Below are 13,685 nucleotides of genomic sequence, written 5' to 3'. Positions count from 1 at the left end.
TGTCTGACCCTGGTCCCCCTGCTCTCAATGACCACGTGTCACTTCTCACCATCTCCCAAGACCTCCTGCCTCACACCGTTCCCACAGCACACACACATTGGGCACACTGAGCAAAGCTGCAGTTATTTTATTAGAGTCAGCCTGACAGAGACCATATTATGTGAAACAGGTGTCTGGATTCCAGCTTTAGTTGAGGAGAATAAGGCAGGTAGATCAAGCGCCGACCAGGCATCCCTGGCAGAGATTATCTCGCCAAAGATGTCACACTGAGAATTAATCCTAAAACAGTATCCACCACCGAGGACAATACGTAGTTGTTGCAATCCTCACTCAAGATGACGGAAATCTAGGAGAGAGAAGAAGGAGTAAAGACAGGACCTGAGCCCACAGCTGGGCCATCCTGTCTCCCCAGGATCACCTGATGCCTTACCATCAGAGATTCAGCCCCATCCTCAGCAAAAACCTCTGCCCACAGACCCACCACTGGAGAGGGGGCTGCCAGCAGACACCAGGGGGAGAATGGCTCCCTAAGAGCCCAGGCACAGGTGTCAGGAGGGAGACAGAGCCACCAACCATGCCAGGGAGAGGAGGAAATAACAAGGGTCAGGAGGGCACAGCAGGGGCTGGCCCTGAGGAGGCGCAAGGTGCGAGAGGCTGGGCTTGGGTCACACCTCCTGCACCTGATCCTCTTCTTTCAGGTGTGCTGGGTGGACGGACTGTGCATGCAGGTATCGTAAACAACCCCATGTGCCCTGTGTGCTCATATTAGTGCATGAAACTCTGTTCCTGGAAAATGTCTCATTTCAAAACATCAACAACTTGAGGAAAATATGCTGAGACAGACTATTTAAAATCTCCAAAACTTATGAAAAGAACAAAGAGGGGAAAAAAGAATACTTCAGGAGATAGACTGCTAGCTCAGGTGAGCAGCCACAAAGACCTAGAAGCCCCCTCAGTAGTTTCAGGCACCAAAATACCACAGTGGAAAATCAGGCTTGTAGGCACTGAGACCATCTCGGTGGAAACAGGGTTCTGAGCCAGAGCAATGGCCATCAGAGTGGGAAAAAGATGAAGTGGTGGTAAGTCATAAACCTTACAAACCTAGAGAATCTCATCCTGGAAAGAGACTCTTAATGTAGGGGCTCCTTTACAATATTCCTAAAAGGAAGCTGATATTACTCCTTCAGGTGTGGGAGCTGAATGCTTCCTTTCCTGCCAAGAATAAAACTCTACTCCTCCAATGCTAGCTCCTCACACTAAGGAAAAAAACATGAGTTAACACACTTGGCCTACTGCCCTGACGCCAGTCCCCTATTGTGTGCGAGCTGACTGACATAACACAGGCATATTCGGTAGCAGAAGAGGCTGGACATGCAGGTGGACTGTCCATGCATATTACAGGTGCTGCAGGGTGGAGCAAAGGCCTATGTGCTTCTTTGTCTGCCACATACCCCATGACTGCATGATCTATTACCACGTGGCACACTGCACTGTGCATGTTAGTGGGCAGGGCAGGGTAGGGGTGAGGGGAGTAAATTACCATGCTTTTTATATTCAACAGTTTGTCATCAAATCCCGCCTCATTGAAGCAATCCTGGATTCTTCCTATAGCTTCATTTTCTGCATCAGTAGCATCAACCAAACTGAGCGTTGAGTTCAACAATGTTTTGCTTCCAAGGGCCATTGAGCTAAATGCTGCACTAAACATAGGGCAGGCTTTGGCTGAAGGCACAGACAAAAAAACACCTCATCAAAAGAATAACCAGAGTAGGAGGTTCCTATTTCCCACCACTTGATAGGAACTCACACAACCAAAGCTTCCAGACTCACCTTCCAAAGCTTCCAGACCTGCTCTCACCCAGGACTGCTTACATCCCAGACAGAAAACCTTCCATATGAGGCACTCCCAGCAGAGGGAGCAGCAAGAGGGGTGAGGTATGGAGACGCCTCTGCCCTTGACCACCATTCCCAGGCATATCAGCCAGCTTCCACCCTTCCAGTGAGCACCACTACACCCAACAAACCATCCCCCAGGGTGTGCACAGCTAATGACCCTTCCAACTCCACACCACCCTCTCCATTCAAAGACTGAAAGCCTCAAGAAGTTTGTGCAGGACTCCTGGGAACTGATCAGCAGCTGCCCTCAGAATCTGCCCCTAAAAGCGGCTTGAACAGGACTGGGAAGGATGCAGTGAGACGGAACTGGGCAAGGATCAGGACCATCTGGACCCTCCTTCCTACCCTCATGTGTCTCAAAGGTAAGCTCTCTGGTCACCAGCAAGGCCAGCATAAGCAATGCTCCCTTCATCATGGTGGTGGCTGGAGTGCTCTGCTCAGGGCAGGGTTTCTGTTACTTTATAAACAACTAGCTCCCTGAGCCCAGCCCGTGCCCCTCCCAGGAGGAAGGGGCATGTGGCAAGGCTCCTGGCACAGGTGGCTCCGTAGGCCCTTGGGGTGTTTATGGAAGAAGCCCTTCCTACTCTGAGAACAGAGCTCCTGGAGAAGATGTGGTAGCATCTTTGCCAAAGATCAAGTGGAGCTGACATTTCTAAGTGACTCCATTTGGAGCCAAGGGCATTGATGTCCCAGCCCCAACCATCACGTTTTCCTGGTCATCCTTCCCCCAGCCCATCCTGATTCCCAGGGGCAGCACTCTGACAAACTGAGCAGATGGAATCACAGGAAGGTCAAAGACAGGTCTACACCACCGTTGGCTAGAAAAAAGGTCATCCAGAATCCTTCCTTTTCCCCCCAAGTCCTGGAGATAAGAATGAAGACCTGGGCCTTCCTACAGCCTCCAAATATCTTAACAGCTGCAGTCTCTACACTGGGCCCTGAGTACTGGTAGACAGTACCAGTACTGGAGCCTTGGGCTCCAAATCATTCCAACCTGGGAACTCATAACCTGAAGACATGTGGGTTTTCCCAGGCGCTGGTAATTCTGTAATATTGGATAACTCCACCAGCTTTCATCTGGGCATTAAGAGAGCAAGTCCTGGCACGTTCTGGACCTCCAGTGGCTCCAGCTTTGCCCCTTCTCCTGGCTGTCCTCTTCCATCTGTGAACCTGGTCTCAAGAGGTGTTTGGACTGCAGTCTATCCAGAAACATCAGTGAGCAGCTGTGGGGTTGTGCGGTTTGTCTCCTATATCTGAGACTCTATGAGGTTCACAGCCCTACAGGACACAGGGGATGGGAGCTCTAAGGCCCAGACTGCTGGATCCACCAGAGGTGGAACTCCACTTGTGAAAACTCTCAAGAGCCAAACTCAACCTTCCAGGCTAGGAAAGCAGTTTGTTGGTACAAACAAAATGAGATTGACCTTGAAAACTCTTGAAGGAAGTCTGAGAATCTCCCAACGGCCAAACTGGCAACAGTTTGACAGACAAAATAAATAAGAGTATTAGATGCTAACCCAAAGTGTAAAGTAATACCTGTGAGTTCAACTGATATGAAGAAATGATTAAACAAATAAATAAGGATTTCCCTAGATGCCCTCCTGTGCAATGGAAGCTGGTTCAATCCCTGGTTGGGGAACTAAGATCCCACATGCCCTGAGGCAACTAGAAGCATCCCACTGCAACTAGAAAGCCTGTGCTCTGCAAAGAAAAAACCCACAAGTCCCAACCAAGACCTAGCACACTTAAACCATTAATAAACTAAAATAAGTGAAACTAAATAAATGTGGGAGAGGAGACAGAAATTCCATACAGAAACATCCTGAACATCACAGGCAGATTATCCCCTCTAGGAGGCAAACTTAACTGTTCTGCCCCTTCAAGTGTGGGCTAAGTTTATTAACTCACCTCCAAAGGAAACAGGAGGGGACGGGGGAAACCAGTGCAGAAGCCGGACAAACACAATATTAATCAACTAATCAAGGCTGATATTCCCATTGGCAAGACACACAGCTGTCATGTGTACCCTGATGTGAGGTGACAGGAAAGGCACTTCACCTGTGTGGTGTCTTCCTCAAACCACAAAGTCTGAACCCCATGGGACATTATGAGAACAGCAGAAAACAAACTCAGCTTGGAGGCCTCCTACCATCCCCGGCCAATCCTCCTCACGACTGTCAAGGCCATGGCAGACCAGGAGAGAATGAGTAATCCACAGAGCAGAGGACACTGGGGACACATCACAATGAATGCAGCGAGTATAGGTTGTGGATTTTATCCTGAAATGCAGGAGACATTAATGGACAACCAGGAGAAATCCAAAGAAAGTATGAGTTTAGTTAGTAGTAATTTTCTTTTTTTTAATTTAAATTTATTCATTTTAATTGGAGGCTAATTACAATATTGTATTGGTTTTGCCATAGTAATTTTCTCATGTTTTTTCTCAGTTTTGAGAAATATTTGTAACTTTTCAAGAAATAAAAAGTTCACAAATTAAAAATTAATTTTAAAAAAACTTGCACAAGTAAAGGGCCACATCGGTGGCATTCCTCCACTGACCCTGACCAGCTCTTCACCCTGATGTCATCAAATGTCCCCATGATCGGGGAACATCTCAGAGGATCCTGTGGCACCCTCGGAAGGGCACTGGGCTGCATCCATAGCAGCCACCTGTGTTACTCAGCACTCCAGGCCCTGGCTCCTCTTCTCACATAGTTGGGGAGGGCACTGGGGGCAGTGTCTTCTGAAGGACAGGAGGCACGGGATGCATGGGCAGGGTCCCACAACATGGAAGTCCTGCTGCCACAGATAAAGAGCCACATATGCAGCCTTGGCCTTGTGGTGTTCACCTTCCTGCCCAGGAACCTCTGAGGCACATCTGCAGCCACCTGAGTAGCTCATGGGGTGACCTTCAGAGGGATGGTCCTCCAGCAGCAGGAGCCATGGTGAGGAGGGGCTGCACGGAGGTCAGCTGACACTGCAGCTCAGTACTTGGTGCCTCTTTGCCAAGAGCAGTTACCGGATGTGAATCCTATTTGGCATAGGGTTCTGACTGTGGTCACACCTTTGTGTCCCAAATTCAGATCAGGCATTCAGGAAACCTTAATCTGCCACAGGTGATTCAGGCAAAGGCCAGTCAGATGCCTCCAGCAAAAAACTACTTGATTATGACTCATCAAACATTTTAAACCTTTACCATATGTAATTATTTCCAGGCAATATTCATAAAGGCATCTAGAGTAAGTAGAATTAAAGATGTTCTTGCTTATCACCTCAAGAAATGGAATATTCCTGCCATTATTCTAACAAACACTGTGCAACATCTACCAAATGGTGGGCCCTCCCCTAGTCCTGGGGTGCAGCAGCACCCAGCACAGCTCTTGCTCTCCTGCAGCCCTTCATCACCCAAGAGGGAGTGAAAGACAGTGACCCCATGGGAAGAGGCACTCTGGGGGAAGAAGAGGCAGGGGGAGAAGACAGAGGGCTGCAGCGGGAGGATGGAGGCAGGACACTTTGATAGGCGGGCTCAAAAGTCTGGGGAAATCTGCCCTGTGATACTTGAAGACACCTGAGGATGAGGGAATGAATCATGCAGCCACTGGAGGAAGAGCCTTCCAGGCTGGGAGGACTCCACGTGCAGAGTCCCTGCTGCAGGAGCACACTTGGTCAGGTCAAAGAGCAGACAGGAGGCACTGAGAGAAGAAAGAAAGGCAGGGATAAGTTCACAGAGGCAGCAGCAGTGTGGGGCTGGTTGTGCAACCAGCCCAGAGATTGTGGCCTAAAGTGGGCCTGGCTTTTCCTCAAGTGGGAGCTCTGGAGAGGAGATGAGGGGAACAGTACAGACATTCAAAAGTAGGAAGAGTTGCAGAAAATGGATGCACCTAAAGACTGTCATACTAAGTAAAGAAGGAGAAATATCTTACAATATCTTTCACATTAGGAATCTAAAATAACATGATACAGATGAACTAACTTACAAAACAGAAGCAGACTGGCAGAGAATGAACTCATGGTTGCCTTGAGTAAGGATGAGGGGAAGTGATAATTAGGAATTTCAGTATGGACAGGTCCACAATGCTATATATAAAGTGGATTATCAATAAGGACCAATTGTACAGCGCAGGAACTTTGCTCAATGTTATGCGGCAGCCTGGATGGGAGGGCAGCTTGGGAAAAAATAGATACATGTGTGTATATATATGGGTGAGTCTCTTTGTTGTCTACCTGAAACTACCATAAAACAGTTAATCCGCTAAACTTCAATACAAAAGAAAAAGTTAAATTTAAAAAAAAAAGACATTGTGAAGGATAATCCTGTATACAATGATGTTCTATCAAAGCCACCAGTTGGCAGGACTGGTCAAGAGAAAACTAGAAATTTCTGGGCCAGCACATAGAAGAGCTTTCCAGGTTCCAGATACTTATTCAGGGAAGTGGCCCAACAAAGGCCACTGACAAGATCAAGGACAAGGTGACAGCAGCAGGGCAGGAGCCACCAGAGAGCCTGACGAGGGGCTCGGGGCTTTGCCTGGAATTTACTCCCTGTGAGACCATTCACTAAGCACTGAGCTTTGTGAGGACCCATAAGGTCCACAACAGCCTCTCTTCAAGGTCACAGTTGTTCTGACAGACTTGTCACTGGCCATCATTCAGGAGGCATGATTTGGGAGCACTTTTGCCCTTTTTGGTCAACCTGGGGATTTTCAGTTGTTAAGCTTCCTGAGTCAGCTGCCCCTCCCACAGAGCCCTCCAGCGGGGAGGAGGCTGAGCCAGTGCCCTCTGTGGACTCAAGCACTAGCATCTTGCCAACACACACAGCTTCTCCTGTGCAGCCCCGGGCACTCTCACACTGTGGCCTGGCAGAATCTCCTGAAAAAAGGAAGCATGCAACACAGTCCCCTGGGGTGAGGACAAGCACAGGTATAAAAGGGCTCCAGGTGAGTAGGGAGCACCTGCCACCGGCACCATGACGCGGGCTGGAGCTCTCCTGCTGCTCTGCGCTGCCTTGCTCCTCATCGCGGGCGGAAGTGAGTGGCTGCGACCTGGGCTCCCCAAGGGTTCTGACACCTCCCCAGGGCAGCACTGAGCATGTCGGGAGCAGGAAGGGAATAGGGTGTTCTGATGAGTGTTTTACAGGAAGTGTCCCCATATCCTTCTGTTTCAGAGTGTGATGACATCTGCCCAGCCTTGAAGGACACTGTTCACCTGTTTATATCAGGAAGCCATGAGGCCTATATTGAACAAGTTGAAAAGTATAACCAAAACCCTGATGTACTGGAAACCGCCAATACCCTGAAGAGCTGTGTTGATGAGAGGTTGACAGCGGAGGATAAGCAGGATGCTCTCAGTGCTCTGGTGAGTCAGGCTGTCTGTGAATGTGCCTGTGGGGCCTATGGCAGGGGGTGGGGGGGGATGGGTGGAGAGGGATGTGTCAGAGGTCTGCTCAGGGCACTGGTAAGTGGGGGAGATCATTTCCTCTCCACCCTGGCCCTTCCCTGGGGAACTGGGAGCAGAAAGAACCTCATAAATGAGGAGGTAGAGGGTGTGGCCAACAACCACAGTGTGGGAAAGGATCCTGCAGGAAGACTCAATCCACTCTGGAGCTCTTGAGCTGGCCCTGACTGCTCAGCTCTGCCTGGTCACAGGCCTGGGACCCTCCAGGCCCTCCTGACTCTGGGACGCCACCTATCTTTGGAGTTAGGCCCTCAGCACTAGCCTCCCTGACTCCAGCCTCTCCAGCACAGAAAACTGAATCTGCCGCAGTCCATTCCCATTGAGTCCTTCCTCTCTCCAAACATCAGGTGCTTCAAGTCCCTACTCCATCTCACCTAAACCCCACATTTGTCTTTGTTTCCTGAATGCCAGAGGGCCATTATGCCACACATGCCCTAAGAGGAGGCTGTTCCAAAAGCTGCCCTCCTGCCCTCCTCAGGCCTGGGACGCCCAGAGTCAAGGGTCAGGGTGAATCCTTTCTCTGCTGCCCTAGAGGTGGTGGGACAAGCAGCTATTTCAGCTCTAAGTCTCCAAAGGCCAGAGGGAAGAAGCAGACTGGGATCAGCTCACCCCTGAAGACTTCCAGGAGTCACTCCAGAGCCCTGTCAGATGGTCCTCAGCAATGTTCCCCTTTCTATCGCAGAAGACTGCCCTCAGCCCTGCAGGGAGACCCCACAACCTCTGTTCCATTGGAGGAAGCCTCACTGGAATGTAGCCACCCTTACTTGCTCATATCCCGAGGCCTCCCTCCAAACAAGCCACCAGGCCCCTGAGTTCAGTGCAGTTAACTGCCATGTCCACCCAAGGCCTCACCAGGCTTCTGTACCTTCTTTTACAGAATAAGGTATACTCAAGTTCTCTCTGCTGATGGAACTGTCCCTGCCAGGAACCCAAGGAAGCTTCTTGCCTGATCCCTAAGTCATGTCAGCAACCTGCCACATCCAAGTGTCTATTAAAGGATTCCAGCAATAAAAAGCCTTGCAATTCACATGAGAGTGCTTACTCAATGGATATTGGGCTTTGGATGTGGGGGGAGGGAGGACGTGACCACAGTGGAGACCACCAGTGTGCCTTCCCACTGCAGCTGGATTTCAGTGCTGTCAGAGGCCTCTCCACAAATTCAGGACACGGGGGTAGGGTTGGTGATCATTATATCAGTCAGAGTGTCTGATCACTTCCGTCACCGGGACCCAGGTCATGAGCATCATCCACCAAATGTAGGCCTCCCAGCAACTTGAGGGGTAGGAGTAATCATGATCATCTTAAAGGGAAAATCTGAAGCTCAGAGCAGGTGAAGCATCTGCTAAAAAAGACACAGCTTCCCCCACCCGTCCACCCTGGGGAGACAAGCTCGGCTAACTCACCCTGTGACTGTGCACATATTCCAGCCCTTCTTTGGGCCTCCGGTTCCCATTAACAAAATCAAACTAACTCCATTCTCCAAGGCTGGAGTGAGACCAAAGTAAAATAATGGGTGAGAAAGAGCCCTGTCCTAAGCACCTGACGGGAGAGGAAGAACAAAGGGTCAAGGTTCACATGCTGAACTCCATCACTCCCTGGGCCTCAGTTTATCCTAAATCCAACCCACCAGTTGTTGACTCAGCTGCTTCCACATAAACACACTGAGTTGGGTCTCACACTCAGAGTGGACGTCCAGGGGCCTGGGTTTTCTTGCTCCTCCTGTTTCTCTGCTGCCTGCCCACTAACTGGGCCCCATGCTCACCCTGTCTGATTGTTCTTCACCTGACCCCACCCTCTCTGTAAGAGCTTATTCCCACTCCAAAAAAGAATCTTCTGGGCTTACCCCACAGGGCTTGGTCTAGGACAGGGAATCTCTAAGGTCCTCATGGTGAGGAGGCTTAGGACAGGTCCCCAAGGTGATCCTGAGCTGCTGCTTCTCCCTGTGGAGGGGACCCTGGGCAACACGGGGGAGGTCTCCTTGTCCAGGGTGACACCAGGTTCTTGTCTCTGCCCACCACTCCACCTCAGCTCTTCTAAGATGGAGACCTGCCTCTGTGGGAGCTAAGGTGAGTTGAGAGGGTGTGAGCATGTCCTGGGGCAGGGGCCCTTCTCCTCATCTGACTCAGGATGTGTATTCCACCCCACCCCCACCCAACTGACCTAAAAGCCTTCTGAAAGGACAGTTGCCACCCAGATGAGTTGAGTGCACCTTACAATGTCTTGGATAAAGACGGACCTTGCTCTGTAGTGAGTGCACAGGTTGAGGGGAACCCTTACAAGGATGTGGCGAATACAAGTAAGGGGCAGTTGGTCCTCCTGGGACAGACACAAACCATCTCTTGGCTTGTGCTCAGCTGCAGAGAATTCCCTTAGGCTGCTGGGGAGACACCTCCATACTGTCCACCTGCCCACTCCCCTCTCCATGCCTACCTCTGATCCACAGCACCCTTATCTAATCTGGAGTTAGAAGAAAAGGCAGCATCTGATTTTTCCCAAATCCTTTTCTGTCTGACATCCCAGACCTCAGATGGGTGGGAAGGTAACTGTCAAAAACCTGTAGCTTTTGATCTCTGATTCTCACATGAATCTGCCTCTGAGATCACAGACGCCCCACCTCGCTGCCACCTAGGCCAACCTGAGTTCACCTGCAGCTGTGGGATAATCCCCCACTGCAGACACACCGCTCCTCAAACATCTGCATCTCCGCTACCTGCTTGGTGGATTTCTCCAGCACCTGGGAGCTTGCTGAACCACTGGTAAGCTCAGTGGAAAGTGTGGGGATTCATGCCCACAGGGCAACCCTCAGACACTACAGACCCCAGCTTCCTTGACTGCTGGTGGGTCTCCTCAGAGGTGAGCTCCACACTCTCTCTCAAGGCACCCAGTGGCCTAGGGCCCCACCTGCCCACTTCCTTGGCCTTCCTCACTTTGGTGTTCACTGTTCTTAGTTCCTCTCTTAAGCACCTGATATCACCTCCCTAATTACCTACTTGCCCCCAAGTTCCTGTGTATGGGTCTCTGTTGGGAACACATAGTCTCTTAGTGTCCTATGTCCATCTGCCTGATCAGAAAGGACAAGAATTCAAGAGGAGGATGCTCAGTGAAGGCAGCAGGAGGAAGGCAGAGGGATACCATAGTCAACCCTTCAGAGGCATCACCACCCTACACAGAGAACAGGAACCTGGGTCAGGGAGGAAGGTGCTCTTTGTCCGTGTGTTTCTCTATGGACCTTGCACTGAGATATTCCCAAACTGTCCTGACAAGGTGTTTTGAGGGTGCACCCCTATCCTAGCCCATAGGAATCCATGTGAGAATCCAGGCAGAAGCACACATTGCCCCACTGATTAAGTCCTGGGAGCCAGAAAGTCAGAGAGAGATGGGAGCAAGCTCTGGGTGCCAGGATAGAAATAACAGGACTGAGAGAAGTTCCCAACAAGGAAAAGCCCAAAATCAAGCAATAGTGGAGGACACGAATGCAATGAAGAGCTGCATGGATAAATGCACTGTTTCACTGTTACCATCTAACCTGGAAGTTTATATTCAATTCCTTTTTTAAAATATTGTATAACACTGACTACTCTTCTAAAGCTATGACATATCTACTCTCATCCTTAGGCTGGCCATGCTTATGGACTCAGAACACAGGATATCCAGCCAGGGCTTGAAATCCAGGCATCTGAAGGGGTTCACATCTGGAAGGCTCAGATGCTCTATGTGCCCCAAGAGGGTACCTGAGGAAGGCACACAGCTCAGCAGATCCTGAGGGATGCTCAGCACAGCAAAGAGTTGACAGAAACACAATTTCCACTGTGAAGACAGCATAGAAAGCACACACATGGATGCATCATGTCCATTCCCAGATTACTGAGCTAACTGCAAATTGACTACTTGGCTAGACAAATGGGCCCCACTTGTAAAGCCTGCAGAGATGCACATAGCCCCATGTATTTGGGCAGCAGGGACACAGAAACTGGCCTGGGCAACATATCACAGTCAGGTGAAGAGGCCCTGCTGATGATAGCAGGACAAGCCCAGATTCATATTATCACTGCTTCTACCACAAAAGCAGCTCTGAGAAGACACACAAGGCTGGCCCAGACTCAGGAGCATCTTCCACACCCAATACGTGAGGAGCTAGCCCATTCTGCACTGTTTCAGGAGAGGCATGGAAGGAATAATAATAAATCAGAGAGATACCTGAATCATTTTGGTCTAGTTGTCCAGGGGAAAAAAATGAGAGAAAAGCCCAAGATTACTGAGGAAGCCTCAAACTAAGAGAGATCCTGAGGAAAGGCCAGGAACAATAAATCAAGGCAGACTTCTTGCTGGTTAAATGTCCAGGGGAACTTTGCACAATGGTGCAATATGGTACACAGCTGTGTGGTATGCAATACAGGCTTACAAAACATTCTACCTGCATACTGACTGAACGCTTCAATTTTGGAAAAAATGTGAAAAATAAATATCTAGTTCCTCTTTCTGTCTCAAAACACTGAAAAAGACAGTATTAGGAATTTAAGAATTTAAAAGTATAATTCTACCTAGACAAAGAGAACAATATGGGGTTATCACCAGATGACTAAATATAACACATCTTCAGAGAACAGAAAGCAGAGAGAGATGTGGTGAGTGCAGGCAGAGAAAGCTGTATCTAACAAATCAGACAGAGCCAATTTTTCTTTAATTTCAAAGAGCTTTGCACTTCGGAGGCACTGGGCAGTGCAGTGGATAAGAGTAAATAAAGTTGCAAAGCTGAAAAGAGGTCACTGGTGTGAAATTTCTATGTGGAATCACTGAAATCTCCAACCCTCTTCCCCACCTGTTTTATTCATAGAACACCTGCATCCTTCAAGAAACAAACTAGAGAGGCAGCATGATGTAATGGTAAGATTAGGGACCCTGGAGGACTTCATGGTTCAAAAGTGGCTGTATTCAAAAGGTAAGTAATTTGAATGGCACAAATGTAAGCTAGGGGCTTCCCTGGTGGCTCAGCAGTAAAGAATCTGCCTGTCAAAGCAGGAGATACAGGTTCAACCCCTGGAGAAGAAAATAGCAATCTACTCCAGTCTTCTTGACTGGGGAATCCATGGACAGAGGAGCCTGGCAGGCTATAGACCATAGGGCTGCAAACAGTCAAATATGACTTAGCAACTAAACAACAACAACGAAGAGAAAAATAAAAAATCAATTATAAGAGAAACCCCATAAAGGCTATTAGCTGATATCTCTGCAGAAACTTTGCAGTCTGAAGGCAGTAGCGTGATACATTTAAAGTCCTGAAAGGGAGAAACCTACAATCTAAGATACTGTGCCCAGCAAGAGTATCGTTTAGATTAGAAGGAGAGATAAAGAATTTCTCAAACAAGCAAAAACTGAAAGAATTCAGCAATACCAAACTTACACTGAAACAATGACAAATTGTCTACAAATAGAAAAGAGGCTAGAATTTCCAGGAAATGGAAAATCACAATAGGAAAGGCAAATACACAAAAGGACTGAAGATCACGTACACAAGCCAGTAAAATTCGGCACTTTCACTGCCATGGCCTGGGTTCAATCACTGGTTGGGGAAATCTCACAAGCTGCATGGCCAAAGAAGAAAAATCAAAAATTCATATAAGTGATTATAGCTGTAATCTATAGTAAAAGGGTAAGCATGAAGATGTAAAATAGAACATAAAAGACAAAAAATATGGGGAAGGGGAAAATAAAAATGTAGATCTTTTAGAGTATGTTTGACCTTATAGGACTATCAGTTTAAAGCAAGTGGATATAGCTATAGGTCAACATACTTGAAGTCCATGGTAACTGCAAATCAAAGACATAGAACAAATTCACAAAACCAAAAAGAAAGGAACTCAAGCATATAACAAAAGATCATCATCAAATCACAAAAGGAAAAAGAAAAAAGGAGAAATGAACAAAGAAGAACTACAAAAACAACTGGAAAACAGATTTTAAATGGCAATAGTTACATGTTCGTCAATAACTGCTTTACACATCAATGGTCTAAATGTTCCAATCAAAAGACACAGAATGTCAGACTGAATTAAAAAACAAGAACCTGTAATATGCTGTCTACAAGAGATTCAATGCAGGGGAAAGACACACAAGGACTTAAACTAAGGGAATGAAAAAGATACTTCATACAAATGAAACTGATGAGAAAGCAAAGGTAGTGATACTCATAGTAGACAAAATAAAATTTTAACACAATGGCCATTAAAAAGAAAGACAAAGGACATTGCAGAATGATAAAGGGATCAATACAAGAAGAGGATATTGTACTTGTTGATGTACATGCACCCAGTATAGGAGTACCTAAATATACAAAA

This window comes from Capricornis sumatraensis, chromosome 20 (assembly GCF_032405125.1).
Source record: "Capricornis sumatraensis isolate serow.1 chromosome 20, serow.2, whole genome shotgun sequence".
NCBI classification, from domain to species: domain Eukaryota; kingdom Metazoa; phylum Chordata; class Mammalia; order Artiodactyla; family Bovidae; genus Capricornis; species Capricornis sumatraensis.
Note: the sequence above shows the minus strand (reverse complement) of the source record.